The sequence below is a fragment of the Rutilus rutilus genome (assembly GCF_951802725.1).
Source record: "Rutilus rutilus genome assembly, chromosome: 9".
Taxonomy (NCBI): Eukaryota; Metazoa; Chordata; class Actinopteri; order Cypriniformes; family Leuciscidae; genus Rutilus; species Rutilus rutilus.
Window position 1 is genome coordinate 19,961,984 of NC_140223.1, and position 14,999 is coordinate 19,976,982.

At 37.4% G+C, this 14,999-nt stretch overlaps 1 protein-coding gene across 1 annotated transcript in view; it reads left to right on the plus strand.

Moving 5' to 3' along the window:
* smtnl (smoothelin, like) overlaps positions 1-14,999 on the plus strand; it is a 36,450-nt gene that overhangs the window by 166 nt on the left and 21,285 nt on the right. Inside the window, exons 2-5 of the mRNA XM_084419741.1 lie at positions 6,422-6,477; positions 6,754-6,875; positions 6,958-7,513; positions 10,502-10,609. The gene's annotated coding sequence lies outside the window, so the exon portion shown is untranslated. The remainder of the gene's footprint in view (positions 1-6,421; positions 6,478-6,753; positions 6,876-6,957; positions 7,514-10,501; positions 10,610-14,999) is intronic.

The following is a 14,999-nucleotide window of genomic DNA, read 5'->3' on the forward strand; positions in this document are numbered from 1 at the left end:
GGCTCATTGGAAACTAGCGTGCCTGGTGGGTCAGTAGCTAGAGTAAGGTCAGTGCTCAGCCAAGCTTTGCAGTTCTACAGAAACAGCTGCCCTGGGACCGTATGAGGCTTATGCCTTGAGAAATCAAGAGTCTCTATTACACCAACTGCATAAATGATGGGCTGCCTGCCCTTGACCCGTGATCCGTTATTAGCCCTGTCAGTTTCCATTCGACCTGTTGGCATTTTAAACAGCATTCGGCAGTGACTTGTTTTTATTTCGGCTAATGGGTTGCGGAAGTTAGATTTTTCTAGCACTAATTAATCAATCAAGCTGAGCTAAAGAACGATTGGAGTCGATTAACCCTCTCCTAACCTCCATGTGCTGCAATTGGCGACCATGTGGCCCTGGTTTCACCACAGATGGGATTTAAAAACAAACAGGCCTGGTCACTCTGGGAGTTGTAATCCAAAGAGAATTGAGGGAACGGCTTGTTTTGTTTCCAAAGCCCAGAAATACAGAGCCATGAGATTGCGTGTGGTGGTCAGTGCTCTGGGGAAATCAATAATGGCTGAATTGGTTATAGTTGGTGGATAAACATTTCTCTAATGGACTTTCAGGCACAATGATTAAGCTGCTCTTAAAGAGACAATTCACACAAAAATGAAACTGTCAACATTTACTCACCCTCATGCAATGTTATTTTATGATTACTTATATGCTTTTACTATATCTATGGTAAAAGTTTTCATTTTAGTTTCAGGTTTAGTCATTTAGTTATGTGTATTTGTCATTTGTATTTAATTATATATATTTTTATTTTTAGCTTTAATTAGTTTTTAGTTTTTTTGTTATTTTGTCATTTTTAATACTTAAACTTAATTGTTTTTCAGTTAGTTGCCAAGGCAATATTTCTATTGTATTTCAGCTGTATTTCATCATACAGGCTTGGAATCAATTGAGGGTGAGTAAATGATGAGAAATGTCATTTTTTAGTGAACTTATTTCTTTAAGGACATATTTTATTACCTCTAGTCTGCTGTCTCTGTATGCAGAGCAAATTTGTTCTCCTGACTGTACCAGATGTTCTACTACTTTAGAGTATCTCAGCATTTGTCTTTGCAGACCTAATTTGTGTCAAATAAACTTGCTAGACATTTGTCTCCCATAAAATTCCAGTTTTCCAGTAAACGTTTCAGCAGACACTTTTCGCTTTTTCCCTTAATTCTTCACCTTATCATCAGGATTATTTGACTGTTTGTCTTTTTATCCTGTCTTATTTTCCTCTCCATATGTCCCGCTCCCCCTTCCTGTCCTGTGTCTCTGTGTGTGTTTATTTTTCCTGTCTTGGCCTTTGTGGCCTGTGTTTGAAGTCTGGTGGCGTGAAGATCCAAAAGAGAGACTTTCCCTTGGATTCTTTGGTTCTCTGGTGAGGGCACTTGCTTCATGCTCTGTCAGACCCCTCACATTTAATCTGTGAAATGGAATAGCATGGAAAGACTTCTGTGCTCGCTACACGCATCAATCTGTCTGAGGTTTCTGCCTTTTAAATTTGAACCTCTCTCGCTCATCTCTCCCGTTACTATCTTTCCACCCTCCTTACATCTACGCTCGGGCTTCTCCCTTTAGACAGCACTGCCAAGACTAAAGCTGGCATTACGACTTGTAGTATTTTTAGAGTGTGAGATAGTTGGTTGAGACACTGTGTCTTCTGACAGCACCTAATGACACCTATGAAGAACCGATATGTGTAGTAAAGATCAGGAGATGTGCTAGACATCATGGTTATTTAATAGTTTGGGGATGTCCAGCTCTAAATAGAGGTTTAACTAAATCCATGCCTGGCCTTTAAGGTTCTTCACAGAGTGCTTCATCATTACAGATGTTGGGGTTACGTGGGCCCAGCAAACTGGTCTGGCAATAAAATACTTGGTCTAAATACTACCAAGATATAAACAAGTTTATGGCTGTGTAATTTAGCGTGTTCACAGGCATAAACATTTTAGCATCTGGAATATGATTTATACTATTTTGATAACAGTGAGACAAATCGAGTTATGAGATCATAGAAAAATGAGAGTTAGTCCTGTAGCACATTTTCCACTAATGTATAAACTAAAAAATATAATAAACAATGGATAGCAGTTACTATAGACATTTCTTGAAACACAAAAATATTTTGTTAATTTTTATTCAGTTATTTTTTCAGTTTTTTATGATAAATATAGGTTACAAGGCTGCATTTATTTTATAAAAAAGAAAAAAACAGTAATATTGTGAAATATTATTACAAATTAAAATGAATGTTTTCTATTTGAATATATTATTAAATGTAATTTATTCCTGTGATGTCAAAGCTAACAAAGTCTTCAGTGTCACATGATCCTTCAGAAATCATTCTAATATTCTGATCTGGTGCTCAAACAATATTTCTTATTATTATCAATGTTGAAAACAGTTTTTAATAAATTGAAATAGAAAATAGAAAGTTTAAAAGAACAGCATTTATTTGAAAAACAATCTTTTTTAACATTATAAATGTCTTTACTGTCACTTTTGATCAATTTAACACAGTTTTTTTTTCAGTAGTATATAATATTACAAACGGTTTCTATTTCAGGTAAATGCTGGGTTTTTTTTTTTTTTAGCTTTCTAAAAAAATGCATACAACATTGTTAATAATTGTTTCTTGACCAGCAAATCAGCGAATTAGAATGATTTCTGACGGATCGTGTGACACTGAAGACTGGAGTAATAATACTGAAAATGTAGCTTTGCATCACAAGAATAAATTACATTTTATAATATATTCAAATAAAAAAACAGTTATTTTAAATTATAATAATATTTCACAATATTACTGTTTTTTTTAATCCAATAAATCCAATAAATATTTAAAAATCACCTTAACGAACTCTAATGACCCCAAAGCATCCTTCAAAATGAATTCAAAGGGAGGGTTAATTTATGTACAATAGGACATTACTATCATATGCATTTAATTATACAGTGAGCCTGTGGGAGACGGCTTTCTAATAATATCAGTCCAAGAAAAACTTAGTCTGAAGATCTGTTTAAATGGGTTGGGAGTTTGTCTGAAAGGGGATCTAACATATCAACACATGGAATCATGAGAATGACATGAATGAAAATGGCTATGGCATATAAAGCTCTCAGGGGGCTCAAAGCTTGATGATAATAGTTTACTGTCTCTCAGCAACCATTGCTTTGATGTAGTGTTTATCGGTTAGGTCGGTAAGCATGCAACATATACCTGAACTCACACCGCCTGAGGCTGTTGTTGTTATTTTTTCTGTAAAGCGCAGCACGGACAGAGAACAGAAGGGGTAATTGTTCCACGCCGTCTGTGGAACAAGCCTGTGGATCCATGTTAAATGAATGCCAACTAAGAAAACAAAACCTGATGAAAGTGCTTAGCTGAAACAAAAACACACCTTTGAAAATTTGAAAGGGTTGAAGATAAGAGAAACAGCCATGTACCGGTACGTGCACACACACACACACACACAGCCTCCCTGCTGCCTTATTAGAAAACTGGCTAGCGTATTACACATGTTTGATCGGTCATGATGTCATGGGGCAGACATACTAAAATGCTTAGCAATCGTTCAAAGCTGTAGACCATATATGATTATGTTCTCCGAGACCTGCCAAGAAATATCGCCAGGCTTTTCCTTCAGTCGTTTGGCTCTCCAGATGCAGAGGTGATTAAAGATGAAGCTGTCAGCTGAAAGTGAGCTTCAGAAAAAATGTGACGCCACAAACCGAGTGATGACTCTGACATCCGCACAGCTCGCCTCTATACTGCAGCACTATACTGTAATTTAAAGGCGGCCATCTTTATGTCATCTGTTATTTTATAGGAATCTGCAGTAGGGAGGATTTTAGGATCCCAAAGACGTTCCCCTGCTGAACTCCTATAAATCTGTGACCGTCCTTGAATGTAGCAGATTCAAAGAGTGGTTTGTTGGTAAAACACGTCATACTCTGCATTTGATGTTCGTCCTGCTTGTAATCTGATTCCTATGATGTGGTGTTATTTGCGCCGAACTGACTGAGGAAAGAGAAGAGAAGACCAGCTGAGGGGTCAGAGGTGGGGATCAGACACCCTCCCCTGCAGCGCTACACGAGAAGGGTCAGCAGGGCAGATTCCCAGCCATTAAAACGGGTAGGGATGGAAAAGCCTTGCGGGCCACTGCCCTCCCCTGACCCCTGTCTGCTCGTACGCCTTGTGGACCTAGTGCCGAGAAATGAAGTCATCCACTTCTTTTTATCAGTTCTGCTGGGGGCCTGTCATTTTCTCTATCTCTTTACCTTGTCTGTCTTTCCTAACATTGTTTATCTTTCTCCCATTAGTCATTTAGTGTTTGTGTGCCCCTGTCAGCTCAATCAGGTGTGTTTGCAATATAGACAGTCATCAATAGCTCTGGCGCCCGTCGCAGGCCTCTGTGTTCATTCTTTTCATTTAATATGGAGAAGTTTATTGCACAGCTCTCAGAAATAATTCATTTTGATTGGTCAGTCGCAACATTCCATGAAATATTTTTGCATAATGACCTCTAAACTGTATTTGATCTTTGTTCCTGGCAGACAGTCACCTACATTGTGCTAGTATCTCGTAGTCTCTTTCTTCTCACATAATAATTTTTTTATTAATAAATAATAATATTTAAACTCAAATCAATGTTTCATGCCCATTATTCATTAAATAAGTTTCCTTTGAGGCAAAAAAGTGGCTTGTTGCCACTTTTATGTCTGTACTGGACTATGGTGATATATATGCATGCATCTTCACAGTGTTCACATGCTTTAGACACTGTTTATCATGGTGCACTGGGGTTCATAACAAATCTTAAAACCCTTACTTGGATGGTCTGCTTTGTCCATCCGAAGACAAAAAACCTGGCATGTTTTTATTTATAAATCTATCCTGAGTCTACTTCCTTCATATCTTTATACCTACATCTGTAAAAAGTATGTTTGTAGGTATAGGTCCCAGGAATTATTCTTAATGTCTGTTCCAGTGGTACGTACTGAATTGGGGAAAAGAGCATTTCAATTTGCTGCTCCCTCTGCCTGGAATAATTTGCAAAGTACGTTGAAACTTAGGGAGCTGATTTCATTGGACATTTTCAAAGTAGTTTTAAACGGTTTGGAGAAAGAAACATCGGGCTGTAGATGTTTTAACTAGTTATGTATTGATATTGAAATTTGATTTGCTTGTGTGTGTGTATATGTGTATGTATTGATGGATGTTATCTGTTAAACTCACACGAGCTGTGTCTGTCAGTCTTGGCCAGGACGCTCTTGTAAAAGAGATTCTTAATCTCAATGTGCTTCGTTTCCTGGTAAAATAAAGGTTATAATAAAAGTAATAAATACAGGCGGGGCATTGATTTTTCTTAAAATTGTGATGTTAGTTGATGCAGCAACATATCTTTTCTTTCACTTTTTGATGGACATCCAAGTGAAATGGATTATTGAAAAGAAAATAATGTAGATTATTGTTGTCGATTGGATGAAGTCAAGTTGTACGAAAGGGGTGGGGTTTATGGGGACGAAATGTTTGGAGAAGTTCGGCATACGTCACCAGAGTCTGTCACATATTTTAATAAAAAATCATGAGGTAAAAAAAACAAAAACAAAACATATACCTGGATTAATCTTCACAATAAGATCAATAACTTTTACTGATTTAAAAAAAAATTACTGAGCCCCAGACATAAATATATGAAAATCCATCATTGATGACATACTGAATTTACTTAAGCTGGACAATAACACTATTTTCTTCTAGAGCTGCTGTACAGTCAAATCAAACTATGTTGCATTATTCTAATGTTATCACTGTAAAGCTGCTTTAAAAAGCACTATATAAATAAAGGTGACTTGACTTGATTTCAACATTTATTGTGAGAAAATAAATTATTTACATTTTCTTTCCCCAAATTATGACTTTTCCCTCAGTGATGTTCTGTTCTGAGAGAAACATGATGTGTAAAGAAAATAAAGTGTGTCATTTCCAATTAATTTGTCAAATTATGCACACAATAAAAAAAAAAATATATATATATTTGTATTAAGGGCACATAAAATGCTAGCAATGAAATTAGCTTATCCAAAACAAAGAAGCCTGTCATTATTTTCCAAAAAACTATCCATTCCATTAAGAAATTAAGTTTTCTCACCTTAAATTATCACATTTTATCGTGGAAAAACGTGATAATTTAAGTTGAGAAAACTTAATTTCTTTAGGTGTTACCAATTGAAGTAATTTTTTTAAGTTGATCCAACTGTTCACTTTTTACAGTGCATATTGAATGGTGATTTCAGATGTGATGGAAATGGCATGTGTTCATGACAACAAAAATGGCAGAATTGTCCTGTGATATATCTATGTGTGTTTATTTAATTTTTACAGGTTCAAAAGTGCCATAGCTAAAGAAACACACAGAAGGATAAGTCTGGGGGCCAGAGGCAAGTCCAGTTATTTCCTCTGCTCTCTACCTCTAAATCTCCCATTCCTCATCGTGTGTTTTAAATGTAGCAATGACGCACTTTATTGAGCCTCCCACTGCGTCCGCATGGTGTCAGAGGTAAAGCACGTCCAGCAGAGTCGCCCCGCAGTCAATGGTGTGGAGACGTAGGGAATGGACTCCAATAATTGTCCAGGACAGAATGTCTCGGAGCGGTGTGTGGGAGAGCTCTGCTGATACTCATCCTACTGCTCATCATTCATTTTCATTCATACAGGGATTATTTCCAGAGGGAAAGGAAAGACATCATCTTTCAACGCCTCTTCTCTGTTCAAGTCTGCATTCGACTGATCCGGGATCAGAAACACCTACCAACAGCTGAGTTTATCTCTGACCAGTGTAAGAAGCCAACTTCTACCGACACACTTTCTTGTCTCTGTTCGGCTCTCTGTATTATGTCTAATCTCCTGTACCTCTGCAGTCCGCCAGACCCGTCCACCAGGCTTATCATGAACAGTGACAGACGCCCAGCAGTCGCCACATCCCTCCAGCACAAGCCCTGACCTCTCAGGCCTGTCATTCCAAACAGCAGACCGGATCACCACCACACATGGTTTTTGTCATTATAATGAAAGTCAGTGGGGTCAAAACATTTACATTTATGCATTTGGCAGACACTTTTATCCAAAGCAATTTACATTGCACTTCATGGTACACATTTACATTCTTATCAGTTCTTGCTTTCCCTGGAAATCGAACCCATGACCTTGGCGTTGCAAGCGTCAACGCTCTACTGTTTGAGCTACAGGAAAGCAAAAATGAACAATCTTCAAAATATGTTGTTTTGTGTTTCACAGAAGAAGGAAATTCATACAGGTTTAGAATGACATTTTTTGGGTGAACTCTTACTTTAAATTCTGCTTGCCCCCTCACTGAAAATTATTTGTGTCCCAGTAGATAACCTTTTCCAGGCCCATTCTGCTTCTGCTGCTATCTGTTCGTGGGTCTCTCCTCACCTGCTAAGCTAGACATAAAAGGTGATGAATGTTCTATATTAATAGCACCATACATGCAAGTCAAGTTAATCAACTCAAGTATACTCACAGAATAAGCTCAATCTAATGCAGCCTGTGAAATCATCCAGGATGAAATAGGCCTCATTAAATTTTTTTGACTATATATACACTATAATGTTTAAAAGTAACAAATTTTTTTTGATTTATTTTAAATTAATACTTTTATTAAGCAAGAATGCATTAAATTAATCAAAGGTGACAGTAAATATATTTCATTCTGTGCTAAAGGAGAGGAATAATTGTCTACATTTGTTAAATCATCAAAATCAACATGTATGTTAGACCCTATAACGAATAAGCTACTGAAAGAGTGAAGTCTTCCAGAAGTCATAGATCCTCTTCTTAATATCATTAATTCCCCTTTGTCATTAGGATATGTACCTATAAAACCTATTAGCTGGTGATTATTAAACCTCTTATTAAAAAACCTTGATCCTAGAAAAGTAGTTAATTACAGACCAATCTTGAGTCTCCCTTTTCTGTCAAAAATACTAGAAAAGGAAGTATCCTCATTCCTCACAACTATGTTCCTTTTTAGAAAGAAATAGTATCTGCAGGGATTTCCCGTCAGGATTTAGACCGTATCATAGTACTGAGACTGCTCTCATTAGAGTTACAAAGGATTTGCTCTTATCATCCGATCGTGATTGTATCTCTCTATTAGTGTTACTGGATCTTAGTGCTGCATTTGATACTATCGACCACAATATTCTTTTAAATAGCCTCAAAAATATGTTGCCATTAGTGGAATTGCAATGGCATGGTTCAAATCAAACTTATCTGTTATCAGATGTCATATCGATTCACTTGGAGTTCAGTATGGAGTACTGCAAGGCTCAGTACTAGGACCGTTGCTTTTCACCCTGTAATGCTACTCTTGGGAGATTTCATTAGGAAGCATTGTATTAGTTTCCACTGTTAAGCTGAATCTTTTCACGCCCTGACAAAACATACCAATTCACAATATTAACCAAATACATAGTTGATATGAAAAAAAATGGATGACTGGTAATTTCTTACAATTCAAAAAAAAGAGGCTTTAATTATTGGACCAATAAACCTCCACGTAATAACCTAGAATACTGTCTCGATAGCTGCTCTGTCAAGTCTTCTTCGTAAGTTAGGAACCTGGGTGTGCTCTTTGATACCAAACTTTCATTTAAAAGCCACATTTCTAGCATTCTACATTTCTATTTATCCATCTTAAAAATATATCTAAATTACAACAATGTGACAAATGCAGTGACAAATGCAGAAAAGTTAGTTCATGAGTTTAAGGCTAGATTATTGTAATGCTCTACTGGGTGGTTGCCCTGGATGCTTAATAAACTCCAGCTGGTCCAAAATGCAGCAGATAGAGTTTACTAGAACCAGGAAGTATGACCATATGAGCTTGGTTCTGTCAACACTGCATTATCTCCCTCTATTAAACATGGCATACATTCAGAGGTGGACAGTAACAAAGTACATTTACTTGAGTACTGTACTTAAGTACACTTTTTGAGGATCTGTACTTTACTTGGATATAATTTTTTTCTGGAAAGTTTTTACTTTAACTTCACTACATTTGAAAGACAAAAGACATCGTACTTTTTACTCCACTAAATCTCTGTCTAGGTCCTTGAGTAGAAAGTAGTAACATCAGTCAGGGGATGATTTTGGTTACAGAGGTTGCATTTCGGTTGGAAATGAAAGTCGGGTTGACGTCAGAACCCGGCGCCAGATTGACATCAGAACCCGACATCGGTTTGAAGTCAACATCCAACGTCGGACAGATGTTGGACTTTGGCTGGTCTGTCCAACGTTAGAGATTAACGTCAATATGACGTTGGATTCTGACATCAGCCTGATTTTCATTTTCAGCGTTGGGTTTGGTCTTCTAAATTTAAATTTTGTCATTGTTTTGGAGCACACTAGCTTATAGATAACAGTAAGGCTAAAAGCCAAACAAACTTTTCATAGAGACTTTAAATGCACAAATATGTCATCCTTTTTTCTTTTTTTTTTACCTTGTAGGATGTTACAACGGGGTACCTGTCCTCAGAGGTGGGCAGTAACAAAGTACATTTACTTGAGTACTGTACTTAAGTACACTTTTTGAGTATCTGTACTTTACTTGAGTATTATTTTTTCTGGAAACGTTTTACTTTAACTTCACTATACATTTGAAAGACAAATATCGTACTTTTTACTCCACTACATAGATGTGTACTTCTTTTGTTGGGGTGGTAGGAGTGTTAAATAAATAAATAAATAAAAAAGAAGATGATTATGGCTGTCTTCTTTTTTTTTTTTGTCAATTCAGTTTAATTTCTATAGGTTTTATAACATTCTAAAAGCTCTTATGTTCTTAACAAACTTATGTTCTTATGTTTTCTTAACAAAGCTCTTAAGCTCTTCAGAGGTACTTGTATTACATACAACAATAATAAAACAACCTTCACGTCTATTGCGATCTAAAAATGATGGCCAGTTGATAATACCTACAATATCAAAATCAATTGCAACTTCTTTTTTACCACCCAAACTCTGGAGTCTTTCTAGCTGTTCAGGAAGCAGACACACTGTCAGTTTAAATAGACCAAAAACACATCTCTTTAACCTGGCATACAGGTTTCTTGAGCACCAAATGAGCACATTAAAATGATTTCTGAAGGATCATGTGACACTGAAGGCTAAAGTAATGGCTGCTGAAAATTCTGATTTGCCATCATAGGAAAAAATTACATTTGAAAGTATTTTCAAATATTAATATGCAGTTTACATGAAAGGCGCTGAAGTGGTCAATAATTCTATAGATCAAATTTTTAGCAGAATATAAGTGACAACTAATATATAACATTTAAGTATATAACGTTTGCAGTAAAAATGCAATTAGTTGTCAGCTCCAATTGCACCAATATGAATATATCACTTGTGTCTTATAATATTTCACTGTATTTTTACCAGGGTGCAGCTAATGAGCTACAAAGCACTGACTCTTGCTGGAGGCTGATACTGTGACTGCAGTGGCAGGTGTATGAGTGATTACATACATTTGGCTCTGATCCCTCACAGGTGAGCACATGCACGTATGCCACGTCGAAGCCTGTTATTGCACAAATCAGTAACACTTTCACTCTGAGCTCACAGGCCCGCTGTGATGTGTGTGTGTGTTCTGTCAAAGGCTGATTTGTAAGCAAAGACTTCATGCTAATAATATGTTGAAGCTCACTCTCAATGTTCATTCCAAAGTGTCTTTGTGCTTAACAATTAGGAATGTTACACATACTCAAGCACACACAGACACCTAGTTTAATTCACCTGGAGAGGCCTCCGTGCTTCAGCCTGTAAAGGGCCTCTCAACCGTCATGGTGAATAGCTCACACCAAATGAAAGATTTTACAGGGGCTTGCATTCTCTCTCTCTCTCTCTCTCTCTCTCTCTCTCTCTCTCACACAAGCCTTTGTTTGGTTTACTCTTTATCCAGCACTGCTTGGAAATAAGCAGTATTGAAAACTGGCGACTAAATAAAATAAATGTAAAGAGATAAATAAAAAACTAGCTGATTTTTTTAGCTTCTTAACTTTAGCTTTGGTTTAAGTTTATATTATATTATATTATATTAAATTACTAGTTTTCAAATTAACTTTGATTACAAACCATTATAATGGGGGTCTTATTGCATTCTTTTATATGCAGTTATATGCATTATGGAACCAGTCAAGTGTGAGCCATATGACATATTGAGTAAATATACATCAGTCCAAGTGTTTTCATTGTATTTTTTGATAAACTCTTTTCCAACCCTTCTATTTCAAACCGCTATTGTACATGCTGACATCAACCACTAATAGAAAAAATATGTTTTTCTTCCCTCAAGTGAGAAACCAAAATGAACATTCTCAGCACAGCTCATGAAACTCTCATCAGGAACACGGTCAAATAAGCTGATCATTATGCTGTCCAAACCACTCCAGAGGAGTGCACATATCCCAGCTCATCACTTTCAGCATGGTGACACTAATACCAATGATGATTTTCCAAGTGCACTGCTGTGTATTTTTGCGCCTGTACGTGCGTGCATTAAAGAGTAAAGTGGCCTCACCAACGGTTAAAGAGAGAGAGGATGATGTCATGCAATATGAGGCTGCTGTAGGGCAAAGGAGCCTGGGAGATTTTGGCTACGTTTCGGTTCAGCAAGAGCTGATTGCAGAAACAATAGATGGATATGACAGAAAATGTGTTTTGGCTTGTGTTGCCTCGATTACATCACTCTTTCTTGCTTCCTAGAAAATCTATCATTGCTAAATTATTATTCTTGGCATGGGCTACAGACTGATAGTTCCTGCTTCTCAGGAAGGGGCTTCCGCTTTGCAGACAAGAACTTGACTTTATTGTGTGTGCATTTACCCTCTTTTAATACACTCATATACGCTACTGTTCAAAAGTTTGGGGTCTGTAATTTTTTTTTACTGTTTTCGAAAGTCTCTAATGCTCAAACAAGGCTGCATGTATTTGGGCAAAAATACAGTCAAAACAAATGAAATATTATCACGATTTAAAATATCTGTTTTATATTGAAATGTAATTAATTGGGATGGCGAAGCAAAATTTTCAGCATCATTACTCCGATCTTCAGTGCCACATAATCCTTCAGGAAATCATTCTAATCTGCTGATTTATGCTCAAGAAACATTTCAATATCTTGTGTAAAACCTGAGATGATCCAAAGAGCAATAGACATGTTGCTGTCTCTACAAAAGAGTTTCTTAAATTTCTAATTACTTAGAAACACTACAGAATCTTTCATATTTCTTATTTATTTTTACATTGACATCCTATGTCCTTCTTTTTATTTCCCTGTTTAAATCCCATGTTTCAATGTGGTCTCGAACTTTTGGACCCCGCAGTGTTTTTCATTTGTACGTTCTGGACTTTTGGGGTTAAGCTTTTTTTCTAACGAGATGACCCGCTTTCCAGCAAGATTTCATTGAACACTATCATTCCCCATTGTTTTGTTTAAATGTCAGGAAATGTGTAGCCTAATTTACACCAGAATGACAAACAGACTCTTTAATTTGGAAGGAAATTGTGGTTTTGAGAGGAAATTAATCCATCCAAACGCGATATTAAGTCATTGCGTGCATAATTACTCTGCACTTGTTGTCGCAATAGTTTCTGTTTACTTATTCATTTAAAGACAAAGCCCACTTAAGATATGGCTCATTTCATGGATGAGATGGAGTTGGGATCACTTTCTCCACTGCAAAGACATCCCAGCAGACCACTAGACCACATTTCTACAGTAGAATAAGTACAGTGTTGATCGAAGGGTTTAACTGAATCAGGGGGTAATTGTGTTGCGGTGAGTTCTGATGTGGTGTGGATGTAATCTCAGGCATGCTTATGTGTGTATGTATTTGTGTGTGTGCGTGGTTCGATTGATAAAAGAGGCCGTGCATGTGTGTGTGCAGCAATGGAGATCAGCACAGAACAGTGAAGTACAGCTCAGTCAGCCCATCCTGGCCGTTCCAAGCAAAAGGGGCTGTAATTATCCGGAGCCAGTCATCTCAGGAGGTCGGCTGGGGTTTGGGGAATGTGTCCCCCTCCTCCACACCTCTGTTCTTTTCACCCTTCAACCCTCTTTCCATCTCTCTCTTCTCCAGCGAAAGAGCATTTCTTCAGCTGGAGCGCTCACACTGCCGCACCAGAGTGGACAAGACAGGCCGTGCAGTGTCCATCTCAGTGATGTGTTTAAGTATGTGAATGGTTTGTGAGAGCACGAAATCAATCTCCTCTGGTTCAGATATGCAATATAATCACATTTCAACTATAACTCTTGTCCCAGCTCAGCCTGCCAGAAACTGTCTTTGCTCATGCCTCTGAGACTATGCCAAGAATATCACAAAAATAACTTTAAATCAGTTTTATTGTTCTCTCGTCTGCTTGCACTCTCTCTCTCTTTCTCTCTCTCTCTCTCTCACACACACTTGGCACCATGTGTGCTTAATTAAATTGACTTTGAAGCGACCATGACATCATCATTTGGCTGTTATTCTTTTGGACGTGTTTGGACTTCAGGGTTCCCATGGAAACTCTGATGTAATGGCCACGCAGACTTGTTTTCAGGAAAACCACAGCTGACACGTGGTGAAATAGATGGGCTTTTGTTTTTTGGAAGGATCGGTGGTTTGTCAACAGTTATATTGCAGATGAAAGCCAGACAAGGTTCACGTCTGAGGATGATCATGAAACTTATTCCTTTAGGCTGATGGTTTGACATTTTCTCAATATGAACAGGAAAAGTTTCAGTCTATGTCATCATGGCTTGGTTAAGGAACCATGTGCTTCACAGGCTTAGTGGTTCAACCGGTGTGTGTTAAAGTTCTGTGACGTAGAATTGATCATTTGTGGTTAACTCGATTTCCCTAGTTTATGTTTACCACATGTTTCCCACCATGCTTCATTCTCCCGAATAAGGACAGGCTGGTTATTTTAGGATGGCACCACTGATCCATCCATAAAAAGATAAAAATAGTTATGGTAATATTTTTACACATTGCAAAAATGCTTTTTTACTGCAGAAAAACAAGCCTAAACATTCTTAGCTAGTGTTTAGAAGTAGTAATCTGTTTTAGAGGTGTTTTAGACACGTCTGCTAGTTGGCTGGGAGACCAGCTAAAACTAGTTAAGAACAGCAAACCAGCACCTAATGTGAAAATGGGGCATGACTCATGACTCAAACTCAGCCAATCAGAACACGCTGCAAGACATCCTGTACTTTTCAACACATGATGCTTCAGCAGCATGCTTTTTATGGTTTATGTTGTGAAACTTTAGGGAGTTGTCATTTAATATCAAATAATTCTAAACTCTCATTGATTATAGGCCTACCTAAGGTTTACGTTCAGACTGTCAGTCCAAATCCGATTTTTTTACATATCCGATCAGATTTAGCTAGTGTGAACAGCAAAAAAAAAAAAAAAAAAATCACATGAAATGCGAAATCCGTTTCGAGCTACACCCATATGTGGTTTGAAATCCAATTCAAATCGCATTTCTGGCCTACTGCGTTTTATAAGGCAGCGGCAGAACCGGAGGCTGATATGCACGGCTTTTTTCCGCACTGTCGTCTCCGCCGGTTTCAAAATATGTCTCCATTATATTGTCATTTTCTGCTTGACACGTCTAATGTAAACATCAGAGTCTGATGTTTACATTTTACATGGTCGTGAGAAAGTCACATAGCCTAAACCACACGTAATCCTATCAGAGCGGTCAGACTGAAACGGATTTCCAGAAATTCGATTTGAACAGGATTTTAAACCACATATGGATGTAGCTTGAAACGGATTTGTAAAAATCGCATTTCATGTGATTTTTTTTTTTTTTTTTTTGCCGGTCACACTTGCTAAATCTGATCGGATTTCAATCGGATATGCACAAAAAACGGATTTGGAATGAC